Source organism: Cornus florida, unplaced genomic scaffold, assembly GCF_030987335.1.
Source record: "Cornus florida cultivar Cherokee Brave unplaced genomic scaffold, ASM3098733v1 CherokeeBrave_3.0.0_Hap2_Chr05, whole genome shotgun sequence".
In the NCBI taxonomy this organism is placed as follows: Eukaryota; Viridiplantae; Streptophyta; class Magnoliopsida; order Cornales; family Cornaceae; genus Cornus; species Cornus florida.
In genome coordinates this window covers 20,738,516-20,753,435 of record NW_026775575.1, presented here as the reverse complement: position 1 = coordinate 20,753,435, position 14,920 = coordinate 20,738,516, and the positions used below count along the sequence as shown (strand labels likewise).

General features: G+C 36.1%; 2 long non-coding RNA genes across 2 annotated transcripts; both read right to left on the bottom strand.

Annotated features, from left to right (window-relative positions):
- Positions 1-5,890: 5,890 nt before the first annotated feature.
- LOC132310083 (uncharacterized) lies at positions 5,891-6,305 on the bottom strand. Its single transcript, XR_009482555.1, has 2 exons — positions 6,214-6,305; positions 5,891-6,037 (listed from the first exon to the last, which is right to left on the bottom strand). It is a non-coding gene; the product is annotated as an uncharacterized LOC132310083 (long non-coding RNA).
- Positions 6,306-14,283: 7,978 nt separating this feature from the next.
- On the bottom strand, positions 14,284-14,698 carry LOC132310082 (uncharacterized). The gene is made up of 2 exons (XR_009482554.1): positions 14,607-14,698; positions 14,284-14,430 (listed from the first exon to the last, which is right to left on the bottom strand). It is a non-coding gene; the product is annotated as an uncharacterized LOC132310082 (long non-coding RNA).
- Positions 14,699-14,920: the final 222 nt, after the last annotated feature.

The window sequence follows — 14,920 nt, the reverse complement described above, 5'->3', positions numbered from 1 at the left end:
AACAAGAATCTCAAGGGGTTTCATGAAAATTAGCTTCACAAAATAATATATATGCTTTTAAACAAAACAACATATATGCAATTTGAAGCAAAAGAATAATCACAAAATATTTGAGATAAAATCACCCAGGCAATTCAAGGTATAAAGAACCCTACACTGAAAAATAATAATTCATCTGAGCACCAATATCCAAACTCTCAGCCTTCTCTGTGTGTACCTCGGCACTGTGTGTCTGCCTCCTCAAAACTCTCTCAGTTTCTTCACCAAAGTTACAAAATAGATGCTAAATTATATAGGCAACCCACTGACACAAAAATCCTAATACAGCTCACCAAAATAAAATATCACATTTTTGAACCAAAAAATCCAGTTAGGTCCCGCCACCCAATTTTTGTTCCTTATCTTCGTATTACATTCATTTGTACAGAAAACAAGCACAGCATCTCTCAAATAAACAAGGCCACATGCAAAGTCAAGCTACGTGGGACCCGCTACCAAAACTGTAATGACCCGGTCATTTTCTTTCTTTTCCTTTTTCCTCAAATTTTGCGAATAAATTTTTTCCGTTATCTTTTCTTTTCTATGGATGGTTTTTCGAAACTTAGTATGGTCTTGAGTGCTCGGAAATGGTTTCTAAGACTCTTTTCCGTGGATTGACAACTTCTTTTGAGGACCGAGTCATTTCCACAATTTTTATTTTTTGACACTATTCACTTTTTTGTCCTTATTCCTATTTCGTCCTTTTCCCTATTTCGTCTTTTCCCCGTTTGTCACTTTGTTGGCAAAACCTCACTTCTTGTTCTCGAAGTTGGTTTTTGACTTCACGTATCTTTATCGTGAGTGCTTTCCACGAAATATGTATCTTTACTTTTGTAGGAAAGTACTCTGATTGCTCCCGATGTCCATAGGGGCATAGATGCATAATTCTTTGAAATTAATTTCTTTTCTTGGGGTGTTTTTCGTAAATATCTTTTAAAGATATTTTATTTCATGGGTATCTAAGAAAATATCTTTTGGAAGATATTTTCATTCTGGGGCAGTTTTGTAGTTAACCCTTTTTGTGGGGGCCATTATGCAATTGATGAAAGTTGTTGCAAATTATCTTGTTTTGAGCCTAGATCCTTGTACGGGATTCATTTTAACTTTTCATCGAGTCGTAAACTCTTAGAAGTCCTTTCTGGTCGATGTTTTCCAGTTGCAGGGTTTCTGGCCTCGGTTTGCGCGAAACTTGTTTGGGCCATAACTTTCTGCTCGGGACTCGGTTTTTGATGCCGTTTCTTCTGTTATTCTTATTTTCTCATTTTGAATCTTTTTTGTTCACATAGTTTCATTATTTGAGCGCGTTTGCTCAAATTTCACTTTTCCGGACCCGGCGGGGCCCGTTCAAGGCACTTTTTGAGATTTCTATAAAAGGGGGATGAGATATTTTATTTTTTCATCTTCCCCACTCTCTTGCACGACCTGAAGCTTCCATGGCAGCCCAAGGGAGGCTGCCACCTTCTCTCTCCTCATTTGAACTTCATTTCTTTATCAGAACATAGTAGGGCCTTTGCGTTTTGTGTTCGTGTTGACTACGCGCTTCTTTCACCCTTATTAGAACCCATTTCTGGCCAATTTTGAGTTTGGTTTTGAAGTCAAGTTCTAATTTTCATGGGTCCTCTTTGGAGTTTATCGTTCATGGCGTTGTCCCTGACGAAACCCCGAAGTATTGTCGGATTCGGAGCCGTTTCGTTTTGATGGCTTTTGAGATTTTCATCTCAAATTAAGGTAGGGGGTGTCCTAGGTTTACATTATTGTTGTATTGATTGTTTTATAAGCATATACAACTTGTGAGCATGCCTTGTTCAAGTTTTTAGAATTTAATTTAATTATTTTCTTTATTTAAGATTTAATTCTCATGATGCTAGGCAACTAAGAATTAAATTGTAGCATGCTAGAAATTTAGGCCTTGGTATGGTGGTTGATATATATTAAATTGGGGTTATTTGAATAAGAATTGCAAATTTTATTTAATATTTATCTTTTGTGAAAGTTTAATTCACCTAGTTGTATCAAGCATGGAATCAACTTGTAATGTGATATTAAAGTAGGCCTTGGTGAGTTCTTTAACATATATTAAATTGAGGACATTTAGATATGTTTGAAAATCTAGAGAAAAATTAATTAATGAGCTTAATTAATTTTATTTTAAGTGTGTTGGTCACTTAAATTGATATTGGAGGTAATAGGTTGATAATCCCTTGAAATGTGGTCTGTTTAATCACCTTGTGAGCATGTTACTAATTTGATGTAGAATTAGTACTTGAGACATCTTGAAATGGTAATTGGACTTAGCATGATATAGAATATCATTGACTAGCATAGCTTGTTTAGATATATCTTGTGTAGGTGTATAGCTTGTTAGAATATTACAATTGTTTACCTTGGAAGCTAGTTACTAAATTGGGACTTATTTAGTACTTGTGGCTTAGTGTGGTAATGTGGTTCAATTGTTGTAAAATATTATTATTTTGGTGTATAAATTGCATATTGGAGGCTTGACACGTCATATGCTATCTAGACTTGAATTCTACGATATGGTTTGTGTGGATTCAACCTTATTTGTGCATGGAAGATGGCTTTATGCATTAGTGGATTTGGTATAAGTTTGGTTTAACTTATTGATTTTTGTATAAGTTTTGGACTTATTGATTTTGGAAAGCTTGTAAGGACATATTTCACGTGATGGCTAGGGTTTGGCTCTAGTATGGAGACAAGAGTCTTCTAAGTCATAAGTGCGCACTAGGTAGTACCTTGTGGGTCGTAATTGCCCGGAATAACTTATGCATGTGTGCACTAGGTAGTGCCTTGTGGGTCATAATTACCCGACTTGTTTGGTCTAGTGATCACATGTCTTAGTCTTTCTACTTTGATTTCGCATTCAATTTCAAGTTGTTAATCATGTTTTACTTGTACCTTGAGAATTAATGCTTGCTTTGGATATTTGAATCTTACTTAGTATACTTGAAACTGTATACTTGTTTTGTGCATTTAGATCTCATATAGTGTACTTGAACTTGTATGCTTGCTCTGTGAGTTTAGATTTCATTTAGTATGCTTGTGTCGTGTATACTTGTTTTAGGCGTATCTCTCTTAGCTTAGTATACTTGTGTCAGTATACTTGATTTACGAGATTTTCATATAAAATGCATACTTGTGTAAATATGCTTAGACATTGCATGACTTGTCTTAATGTGGTTTAGTATACTTGGAAATGTATGCTTGTATGTTGTATAACATGTTTAACATTTTTTAGTATACTTGAGCATGTATACTTGTATACCATTGTTCATTTTAAATTGCATAAGTAGCTTAGGATGATCCCTGAGTCTCACTTGATATAGACGTTAGGTGGCATGAGCCCCTTTGACATGTTTTACCTTAAGGTGATATAATTGTAAAACGGTAGGTCAATGCATGCTCATCTCATACGAGTAGCTTTATGTTACTCACCCACGTAGTGGGGACATTTTTTAGATACCGGGATCAAGATTCGGGATTCACATCATGCTTGGATGATTTGTAGACTTGAAGTTCTCATTTCTTGTAAATGTTGGCTTGAGATGCCATTTATAGCTTTATACGTCAAAATGTGTAAATTTGATTCTATTTTTGTAATGTGTACATAAGTACACTCTTTACAATGTATTTGACATGTATGAGATGAGGCCATAGGCCAATGACATGTATGTTGTATTCTATGCAACTTTTAACTTCATGAAATATTATGAAAATACTGAAAAATGCCGAGTCATTGCTTCACTAGGCTTGTATCGAGTGTGGGAATTCCATTTTTATTCTTTCATAGGGTCTCATTAATCATGTATGAAGTGTGGCCAAGGGTCAAATGGTAATTTGAAATCATTTGTTAATTTTGGTTTTCAAATTTCCCTTTTCTTGTTCATCTTTGCCTTTTTGCCTGTTGGGGGGTCGAATTTTACATCGGTGGTATTCGTCTTGGTACCGAAAATCCCTCGTGAAGTTTCAGCTTCCAGTTTTCATTTTAGCAGCTTTTTAACTCTTTTGACTAGATTTCTTGGGAGGGCATTTTGGCCATTTTACAGTGAGTTTTTTTTTAATTCTCTTGTTAATCATGTAAAAAAACTCAATATTGAAAGGGGTTTCTTCTTTGTGTTTTTACAAAAAAATTCATCTAGGCCTCCAAATTCAGCCTCTGTTTCGGATTTTTCTGAAAAAAAATCACACAGCAGCTTTATGGGCTGCTGTCAGCCATGTGTGCACCCAGTACGCGCATGGCATGCATGGGCGCACACATGGGCGTGTGCATGGGGCTGTCATGGCCCTTTGTTGGGCCGCCGCGACATCAATTCTTCTTTTAGGCTTTTCTACTTTGTCCGAACTCCGATTCAAGTGAATTTTTTTTTTGAACTTGACTAATTTTTCGTTGTCTTTCCAACGGTGTACTCGGTTGCACCCAGTTCCTCCTGGATAATTACCAGTTTACCTTTTTTTACCTTAAGTGCTCGTTTTTCTTCGTCATGCCGTTTCTCCTTCGTCCGGACTCCGAATCATGCGATTCTTGAGTCCATTTTTATTAGTTTTTTGTTGTCCTTCCAGCGATGTGCTCTGTGGCACCCGAATCTACAGTTTTCAGAAATGACTATTTTACCCCTGGGGGCTTATTTGTCATATTTTCGATCTTTTGTTTCCGCATCAGTTCTTGTTGAGTTCCACGACCTCATGGAAGGTCACTCTGACTTCTTAGAGTCTTGTTTTCTATTTTCGCTTCCGCATTCGGATCCGTTATCGGATCATCCTTTCGGTTCATCACTGACGCACTGGCCTAAAAACCAGGGCCGTCACAAAAACCAATTCCCAATCTTCTTTCTCTCTAATTTCTCTGTCGGCTGCCCCTTTAACAGACAATCAAATATATACATATATTACACAACACAAATTCAAACCCATTAATACATTAGGTGGGACCCGCGCCAAACAATCATCAAAAAATTAAATTTTCTCATCTCATTTCGTTGGCAGCCCTTGTTCCATCTGATGCACCATATATATATATATATATATATATATATATATATATATTAATTCAACAAAACAAAACCCACTAAAAATCTCCATTGGACCCGCCAAACAAATCACAATTTCCTTTCTTTCTTCATTAATCTCGGCAACCCAAAATGCTCTCCACCTGATGCCTTGTATAAATATAATTATATGTATACAAATGCTACAAAAATTAAATTGCAATTCATATCCAAAAATCTAATGGTTAAGTCTCCAATAAAAATAAAAATCAATCTCTAATTAATAATTCTCCAATGACACAAAAAAATATAATTAAATAAATTAAAAGCTTAAAAATTCGGGTTGTTACATTCTCCACCACTTAAAAAGAATTTCGTCCCGAAATTCAGACCTAACAGTCTTCGCATACCCGAAAACATCAAAAGTGGCAAAACAAAATCCAAAAATCCTTACCCCAGGCGATGTGAAATTCAGTGACATGAAAATATTGTGGTAGCTGACAGTGCTAATTATCCGCTCACACACTCCGTAACCGTTGTGGTAACAAGACGATGCCGTCACCCGCCCACAAAATAAAACCGATAGTAATTTAGGGACACCTGCCCCTAATCACTGATAGTAATCATCCCAATATCTATCAGTGAACGACATCCGGACACACACACCCGGCTACGAGTGGTAGCTAGTCAATACTAAATACTTGCCCACACACACCCGACAACATCATCACTAAACTCACACTTCCGGCTGCGTATAGGCTCTAATACCATTCTGTCACGCCCCGAATTTTCTAAATAAAATTCTTGATTTATTCAAATCAATATACATCAGTATTACACCCAGGATCTCAAAAAAAATATCACTTTATTGATACAAATCAATTTCCTCAATTAAATACACAAAAATCTCTAAATAAATAAAATTAATTCCTCAACACCAACTCTTCCACCTAAGCCTGCAACTAGCAATCCAATATCATCTTTGGTACCTGAAACTAGAAGGGGGTGAGACAGGGGAAGTCCCAGTAGGAAAAACCATAACAAGAATCTCAAGGGGTTTCATGAAAATTAGCTTCACAAAATAATATATATGCTTTTAAACAAAATAACATATATGCAATTTGAAGCAAAAGAATAATATATATGCTTTTCAAGGTATAAAGAACCCTACATTGAAAATTAATAATTCATCTGAGCACCAATATCCAAACTCTCGGCCTTCTCTGTGTGCACCTCGGCACTGTGTGTGTGCCTCCTCAAAACTCTCCCAGTTTCTTCACCAAAGTTACAAAATAGATGCTAAATTATATAGGCAACCCACCGACACAAAAATCCTAATACAGCTCACCAAAATAAAATATCACATTTTTGAACCAAAAAATCCAGTTGGGTCCCGTCACCCAATTTTTGTTCCTTATCTTCGTATTACATTCATTTGTACAGAAAACAAACACAGCACCTTTCAAACAAACAAGGCCACATGCAAAGTCAAGCTACGTGGGACCCGCTACCAAAACCAATTCCCAATATTCTTTCTCTCTAATCTCTCTGTCGGCTGCCCCTTCAACATACAATCAAATATATACATATATTACACAACACAATTCAAACCCATTAATACATTAGGTGGGACCAGCGCCAAACAATCATCAAAAAATCAAATTTTCTTCTCTCATTTCATTGGCAGCCCTTGTTCCATCTAATGCACCATATGTATAATATATATATATATATATATATATATATATATATATATATATATATATATATATAACCAAATGTAACAAAATCAAATTTCAACCCTTGAAATATCTCTCGACTGGAAGCTTCCCTCTAAAGCTTATATATATATACATATAATATATAACCCACTAAAAATCCAACAAAACAAAACCCACTAAAAATCTCCATTGGACCCGCCAAACAAATCACAATTTCCTTTCTTTCTTCATTAATCTCGGCAACCCAAAATGCTCTCCACCAGATGCCTTGTATAATAATTATATGTATACAAATGCTACAAAAATTAAAATGCAATTCATATCCAAAAATCTAATGGTTAAGTCTCCAATAAAAATAAAAATCAATCTCTAATTAATAAGTCTCCAATAACACAAAAAAATATAATTAAATAAATTAAAAGCTTAAAAATTCGGGTTGTTACATGATCTTTGACTTGATGTGATGGAAAGTCAAATTTGAATTTAACTGATCGTATAATCTCATAAACTTGCTATTTTTTTTATCTCTTTTCTTCTTATTCTGAAATCAGCCCCTACAAAAAATGAAAAGTAAGGATAAGAACATTAATCTAATAAAAAATATTAATTAATCACTTATTATTAAGTATAAAATAACAAGTTTTGTGCACTTATCAATTAATATTGTATTGATTGTTATATAAGCATATACAACTTGTAAGCATGTCTTTGTTCAAGTTTTAGAATTTAATATAATTATTTTTTATGTTTAAAATTTAATTCTCATGAAGGTGTGTACCTTATAATTAAATTATGACATGCTAGTAAATTAGGCATTGGTATGGATATCAACATATATTAAATTGGGAGCATTTGAATAAGAAATGCAAATTTTATTTAATATTTATCTTTTGTGAAAGAGTAATTCACATAGTTGTAACAAGTATGAAATCAACTTATAATGTGATATTAAAATAGGCCTTGATATGTTCTTCAACCTATGTAAAATTGAGGACATTTGGAGTTATTTGGAAATCTAGAGAAAATTAATTAATGAGTTTAATTAATTTTATTTTAAGTGTTTTAATCCCTTGATTAGATATTTGATGTGATATATGTGAAGACTATGCTATGTCTCTTAACATATATTAATTTGAGATTATTTGGGATTGATTTGAAATCTAGAGAATTTAATTATTTTAGTTAATTAAATTCTATCTACTTGTTTTATGGATTTAACTATGTTTTTGAAATTGTTTCTATGTTTAAATCAAGAAATTGGACTTAGCATGATATAGGATATCATTGTCTTGCATGACTTTTATGTTACTCACCCCAAACTAACTGGATTTGTTTTAGGTATGAAGACTTGGTTCGTGATGATCATCATTCCTTTGATGATTTGTAGCTTTTAAGTTTCCATTTCATGCAAATGTTAGCATAAACTATCATTTTGTAGCCTTATACGTCAAAACTTGTATTTTTTTGATTCCATACATATAATGTGTACATGAGTACACTCTTTATAATGTATTTGACATGTATAAGATGAGGCCATAGGCCAATGGTATCTAGTTTGTATCCTATGTAACTTTTAACTTCATGAAATATTATAAAAATATTGAAAAATGACAAATCTTTGCTTCACTATGTTTGCATTGGGTGTGAAAATTCCATTTTTATTCTTTCATAGGATCTCACTAATCATGTATGAAGTGCCAAGGGCCAAATGGTAATTTGAAATCATTTGTTAATTTTGGTTTTCAAATTTTCCTTTTCTTGTTCATTTTTGCCTTTTTGGCCGTCGGGGGGTCGAATTTTGTATCGACGGTAGTTTTAAGCCGTGGATCATTGTAGTACGTCTTAATAGGTAAGTTACGTTTGCGTGTATGATTGTTTTCAAGAAAAACTTCATCCTTGGTGATTTGAGCCTCCTATGGACTCATTTTACATGTTTATTGCATAATCTGATCTAAGGGCATTCTAGACTTTTCACATTAGTTTTATTTTCTTCTTTTAACATGGTCGGATAGAAAACGTGATTTTAGGGGGGGTTTCTTTTTTATGTTTTTCCATAAAATGTCTTCTTGGTACCAGAAATCCCTCGCGAAGTTCAGCTTTCAGTTTTGCATTTTAGCAGCTTTTTAACCCTTATGACCTAATTTCATAGAGGGGCAATTTGGGCATTTTACAGTGCATTTTCTTTGTTTCCGTCCGCGCAGTCAGGTAGAAAACTTGATTTGGGGGGGCGGGGCGGGGGGGTGGGGGGGGTTTCGGCCTCCGTTTCAAGCCCCAGTTGTGGAAAAACTGTTTTGGACCCTTGCTGTCAGCACGTGCATGCCATTTGGTGCCGTGCACGTATGGGGCTGTCGTGGCCTTCGTCGGGCCGTCACAAAGTCTCAATTTCAAACCCTCGTTTCTCTCTCATCCGGACTCCAAATTAAGTGAACCTTTTTTTATAACTTGACTAATTTTTCGCTGTCTTTCCAACGGTGTGCTCGGTTGCACCCGGATCGTCCTAGATAATTACCAGTTTACCCTTTTAACCTTAAATGCTTGTTTTTCTTCGTCTTGTCGTTTCTCCTTCATCCGAACTCCGAATCATGTGATTCTTAAGTCCATCTTGATTAGTTTTTTGTTGTCTTTCTAGCGGTGTGCTCGGTGGCACCGGAATCTATAGTTTTAGAAATGACTATTTTGCCCTGGGGGCTTAATTGTTATTATTTTTTTTTATCTTAGCTTCCGCATTTGATTCTTTTGAGTTCCATGATGTCATGGAAGGTCATCAAAGTGTCTTAGAGGTATGTTGTGCCTTGGGAGACCATTGTTTTGTTTCTTGCTTCCGCATCTGGGTCCTCTATCGGGTCAATCTTAGGTTCATCACAGGACACGCTGGCCTGAAATACTAGGGCTGTCACACGTCTCGCTATCACTGTAATAGCCAGTCAGAGCAACGACCATATTTGCGTCAAATGGCCACTTGAGAATAGGATAATGAAGGCCGAGAGGGCAGACATGTGGGTATCGAGAGGATCTTGCCAATGTCTCAACTGTGATGCGGATGAGGTGGCCATCTATAGTAATCCGCAGCTCCGATAGGTTACTCGGGGTCGGCCGGAGGTTCTGGTAGAACAGTCGGACGACCCTCGAGTAAACTGGGTAGGTGACTGGAGCAAAAATGGCTGAAATACCGCGCCACTCAATATCATCAAAGGTCGCCCTAATCAGAATCGACAGGGAAAAGAAAGCAGTGTCGAAGACAGCTTCATGCGCCACAGTGAGGTATGAATATCTCCTGCTAGGTCTATCTCAGACCTGGCGGGGTAGTGCTGGTGGTGGTGAAGGAGGTGGTACATACTCATCCTTATCGGCAGATGACGAAGATGAAGAGGCTGAAGCAGAAGAAGAAGAGCGCTTAGACTGAGCTGGAGCTGGTTCCTCATGCTCCTCAGGCTCCTCTACTCGCTGTCGGACTCGGTGCTGATACTGCCGGTTGGTAACAGTCTTTACTCGAATCAGGCCTGTAAAAGAAAAGAAACACTCGCAACTGTAGTCAGTAATAGGAATAACATATGAAATATAGAATTTAAAGCACATAAATAAAAACATATTTGCAGGTTAGATAGACAACTCAGAATAATTGACATGAATCTATGCAAGTGGTAATGCAACCAGGCATGGACAGTGAATGTTCAAATAAGTGAAGCATGTTGAACAATATAAGTATAAAATGCATCCAATGTGGAAAACATAGGCATTGGGCATAAATAAACTAGCATGAACACCATAGAGGGTGTAGAGATATGAAAATGCAAAGTGATGAAATTCAATCGATCAGAAAAAAGATGAGATCGATCCAAGTTGGATTGATTTGGCTATGGTGAGATTGATCTTTCTCTGATCGATCAGAGAAAAATGTGATCGATCGAACTCTGAAAAAATACGAAAAGTCACAGATCTGTGATGTGAACAACACGAGGGGCACCCAAGCAAGCCCGTAGGTCCCTCTACACCTCAACAAAACGATATTGGTCACTTGAGAATGGCACGTGACCCCCAAGATTGAAATCGGAACAAAAAAATATATATAAAAATATATACATATATATACACATGCTTGAAAAGTCGAAAATGGAAACAATGGAACATTGAAGGCTTAGATCTAGGCATGGAAAACCTATAAACTCAAGATTGAAGCACAAAACCTAAAAATAGATTCCAAAACTTACCAAATCAAATGAGAGAAGTGGAGATTGAGAGAGAGAGAAGATCTAGGAGCGAGGAAGAGTTTAGAAGCTTCAAAGAAGTCGCCGGAGACTTGCTGGAGGTGGGAGAGATGATGAACAGCGGGGGAAGAGAGATGGGGTCTTAGATCGATCTTGAAATCGATCCAAATAACCCTTAGGTTATATTTTTAAAAAATGATCTCCGACCTATTCGATCGATCACTTGGAAACCAGATCGATCTAACTTCGATCGATCAGGAAGAAACTTAGATCGATCGAATCCATAAAACGACATAGTATTTTTGAAAATTTTTGAATTTTTTAAAAAATAAAACAAAATATTTTTTGGATTTTTAGAAAATAAATAAAAACAAAAGTAAAAATAAAAATAAAATAAAATATTTTGGATTTTTTTTTCTTTTATATTAAATTAATTTAAAAATTAAAAACAAAATTCAAAAAGAAGTCAAAGTCAACAGGAAGCACTCAGATCGATCAAACTTAGATCGATCGAAATTCGATCGATCCAACAGGTGAAAACCTGCAGACAAGTTCGAACGATTACACAGAGAGGTGATTTTTCATGAGTTCAAAATTTTTTCTAAGTATGGAATAAAGATCGATCCAAGTGAAAACTGGATCGATCTTGGAATCTCAAATCGATCAAAAATGAAGTTCGCACGATACACAGAGAGCTGAAATATGCAGGAAATTTACGCTTGATGGGCAGAGAGATGATTGGATACAGGGTTGGCAGTTCGATTGATCGAACATATTTTAAAATCGATCGAAAAGGCAATGAATGCCTAATTTCATAGTAAAAGTGCATGCATTCTCAATCAAAGTCCTCAACAATGTGTATGAACCGAGAACATATCTAGACGACGCAAGAAACAAAAGGTAAAATAGAAATGGGGGAGGAATAGGGTTGTAAACCCTACGAAGCACTAGTGTTTAACGTCTCTAGCAAGACGTTGGGCTGTTTTAGCCCGGATCGAAAATCTTGTTGTGCATCCCCTCTTTGACGGGGTGAAAAACACTTTGAATCCCTCCCAACAAATTGTTCCCTAAAGAACTTGTTGGATTTGACTTAAAGGAGATTCACAGTCCTTGGTCCATGCAATTCTTGGGCTTCCATACCCTTTCAACACTAGCTTTTAAAACAACACTTTTAGAAATCCTTTTTCAAGGCAAACTATTTGAAATTTTACTTCCATGCAAAGACTCAAATTTTTTAATTTCTTTGTCAAGATACTTTTCCACAACACATACCTTTTCATGTTTGTCCATTGAATTCAGGGTTGGATTAAAAATATTCAACTTCACTTTCATATGCCCAAATGATATTTTCATTATCCCCGTCCTACAATTGATGTTAGCATTTGCGGTTGCCAAGAAGGGACGACCAAGGATAACTGGAATTTGGCTCTTGGGATTTGGGACCGGTTCTGTGTCAATGACAACGAAATCAACCGGGAAGAAGAACTTATCAATCTTAATCAAAACATCCTCAATAATACCCCAGGGCTTTTTGATGGATCAGTCAGCAAGTTGCAAAACTACCGACGTCAATTTCAAGTCTCTTAAGCCCAATTTAACATATACCGAGTATGGAAGAAGGTTAACACTTGCTCCTCAATCTAAAAGTGCCCGATTAATGACATGGTCACCAATGACACAAGAAGTAATAGGTGAACCGGGGCCCTTTAACTTTGGGAGAGTGTTGTGTTGCAAAATGGAGCTTACTTGCTCGGTTAAGACCACTTTCTTTGGTGATTGGCTTTTGTTCTTCCTCTTTTGGGTGCAAAGATCTTTTAAAAACTTGGCATAAGCTGAAATTTGTTTAATTGCATCCAAAAGCGGAAGATTGATCTTCACTTGCCTAAACACTTCAATTATTTCTTTCACTTTGGTCTTTTGCTTTCCAAGAGAAATAGATCCTTTCAAGGCATCCGAAAAATTGAGCCTTTGGCTCAAAAACCTTTTAAAAGTTTTTCTTTGAATCATTTTCCACACAAGAAGTTTTCAAAACATTGATCAAATCATTGATCAAATCATTTTTCAAATCATTTTTTACCACTTTCTCAACAAGATGATCATGCACATGCAATGAATGAGGAATATAATGTAAAACGGGACGAGTGTCAACTTTTGGTTGTACCGCTTCACTCTTTTCATTTTGGACACCAACTTGGTTGTTAACAATTTTCCCACTTCTCAAGTCGTCACCACATTAACATATTCAATTGTGTGACCGTCATTGGTTTCTACAATAAATTGTTGCTTTGGTGGGGCATTTAAAGGCGTTTTCCCTTTCTCTCTGGCATTTAAAGTACTAGCTATTTACCAGACTTGGGTTTCTAGCTTAGCAATGGATTAAGAATGGGAATGAAGCAATTGAGTGTTTGCCTCTAGAATACCCAAAGCGGTCAACACTTTCTCCTCAAAAGTGGGACTCCTAGAATTTCCTTAAGAATAAGATGATTGATTAGGAAAATGAGAGTTTGAAAATTGGTTTCCATGTGATGATTGAAATAAAGATCTATAACCTTGGGAACCTTAGCTTTGCATTGGAGGTGGAACATACTTGCCTTGAAAACCACTTTGGGGAGGGTTTGAGCCTTCCCCTTGGCTTTTCCAAGAAAAGTTTGGATGGTTCCTCCACCAGGGATTGTAATGTGAGCCATAGGGATTATTCCCTTGGTTGACAAATGTAACATTAACTTGTTCATGATGCTCATTTTACACATATCCATGTGGACAATTGGAAGTAGAATGTAAGACACTAGAACAAGTCATGCAAAATTCATTAGATGAATGATGAACATCATTAGGGGAGGAATACATTTGATTTGCCGAATTGTGGTTGACCAAAAATTGATCAAATCTTTGAGTTAAGGATTTCACCTCGGCAGCTACGTCATTTGAATTGTCAACTTGATATAAGCCGACATTCTTCCTTCCACCTAGAATTCTTCCATTTTTAGAGGACAAAGATCTATGTATGAAATTTTCACTCATACTTTCATACAATTGCCAAACATCATTTTTATGTTTATCAAGATAAGAACCACCCATACATGCATCTACCATTCCCAATATCTATCAGTGAACGACATCCGGACACACACACCCGGCTACGAGTGGTAGCTAGTCAATACTAAATACTTGCCCACACACACCCGACAACATCATCACTAAACTCACACTTCCGGCTGCGTATAGGCTCTAATACCATTCTGTCACGCCCCGAATTTTCTAAATAAAATTCTTGATTTATTCAAATCAATATACATCAGTATTACACCCAGGATCTCAAAAAAAATATCACTTTATTGATACAAATCAATTTCCTCAATTAAATACACAAAAATCTCTAAATAAATAAAATTAATTCCTCAACACCAACTCTTCCACCTAAGCCTGCAACTAGCAATCCAATATCATCTTTGGTACCTGAAACTAGAAGGGGGTGAGACAGGGGAAGTCCCAGTAGGAAAAACCATAACAAGAATCTCAAGGGGTTTCATGAAAATTAGCTTCACAAAATAATATATATGCTTTTAAACAAAATAACATATATGCAATTTGAAGCAAAAGAATAATATATATGCTTTTCAAGGTATAAAGAACCCTACATTGAAAATTAATAATTCATCTGAGCACCAATATCCAAACTCTCGGCCTTCTCTGTGTGCACCTCGGCACTGTGTGTGTGCCTCCTCAAAACTCTCCCAGTTTCTTCACCAAAGTTACAAAATAGATGCTAAATTATATAGGCAACCCACCGACACAAAAATCCTAATACAGCTCACCAAAATAAAATATCACATTTTTGAACCAAAAAATCCAGTTGGGTCCCGTCACCCAATTTTTGTTCCTTATCTTCGTATTACATTCATTTGTACAGAAAACAAACACAGCACCTTTCAAACAAACAAGGCCACATGCA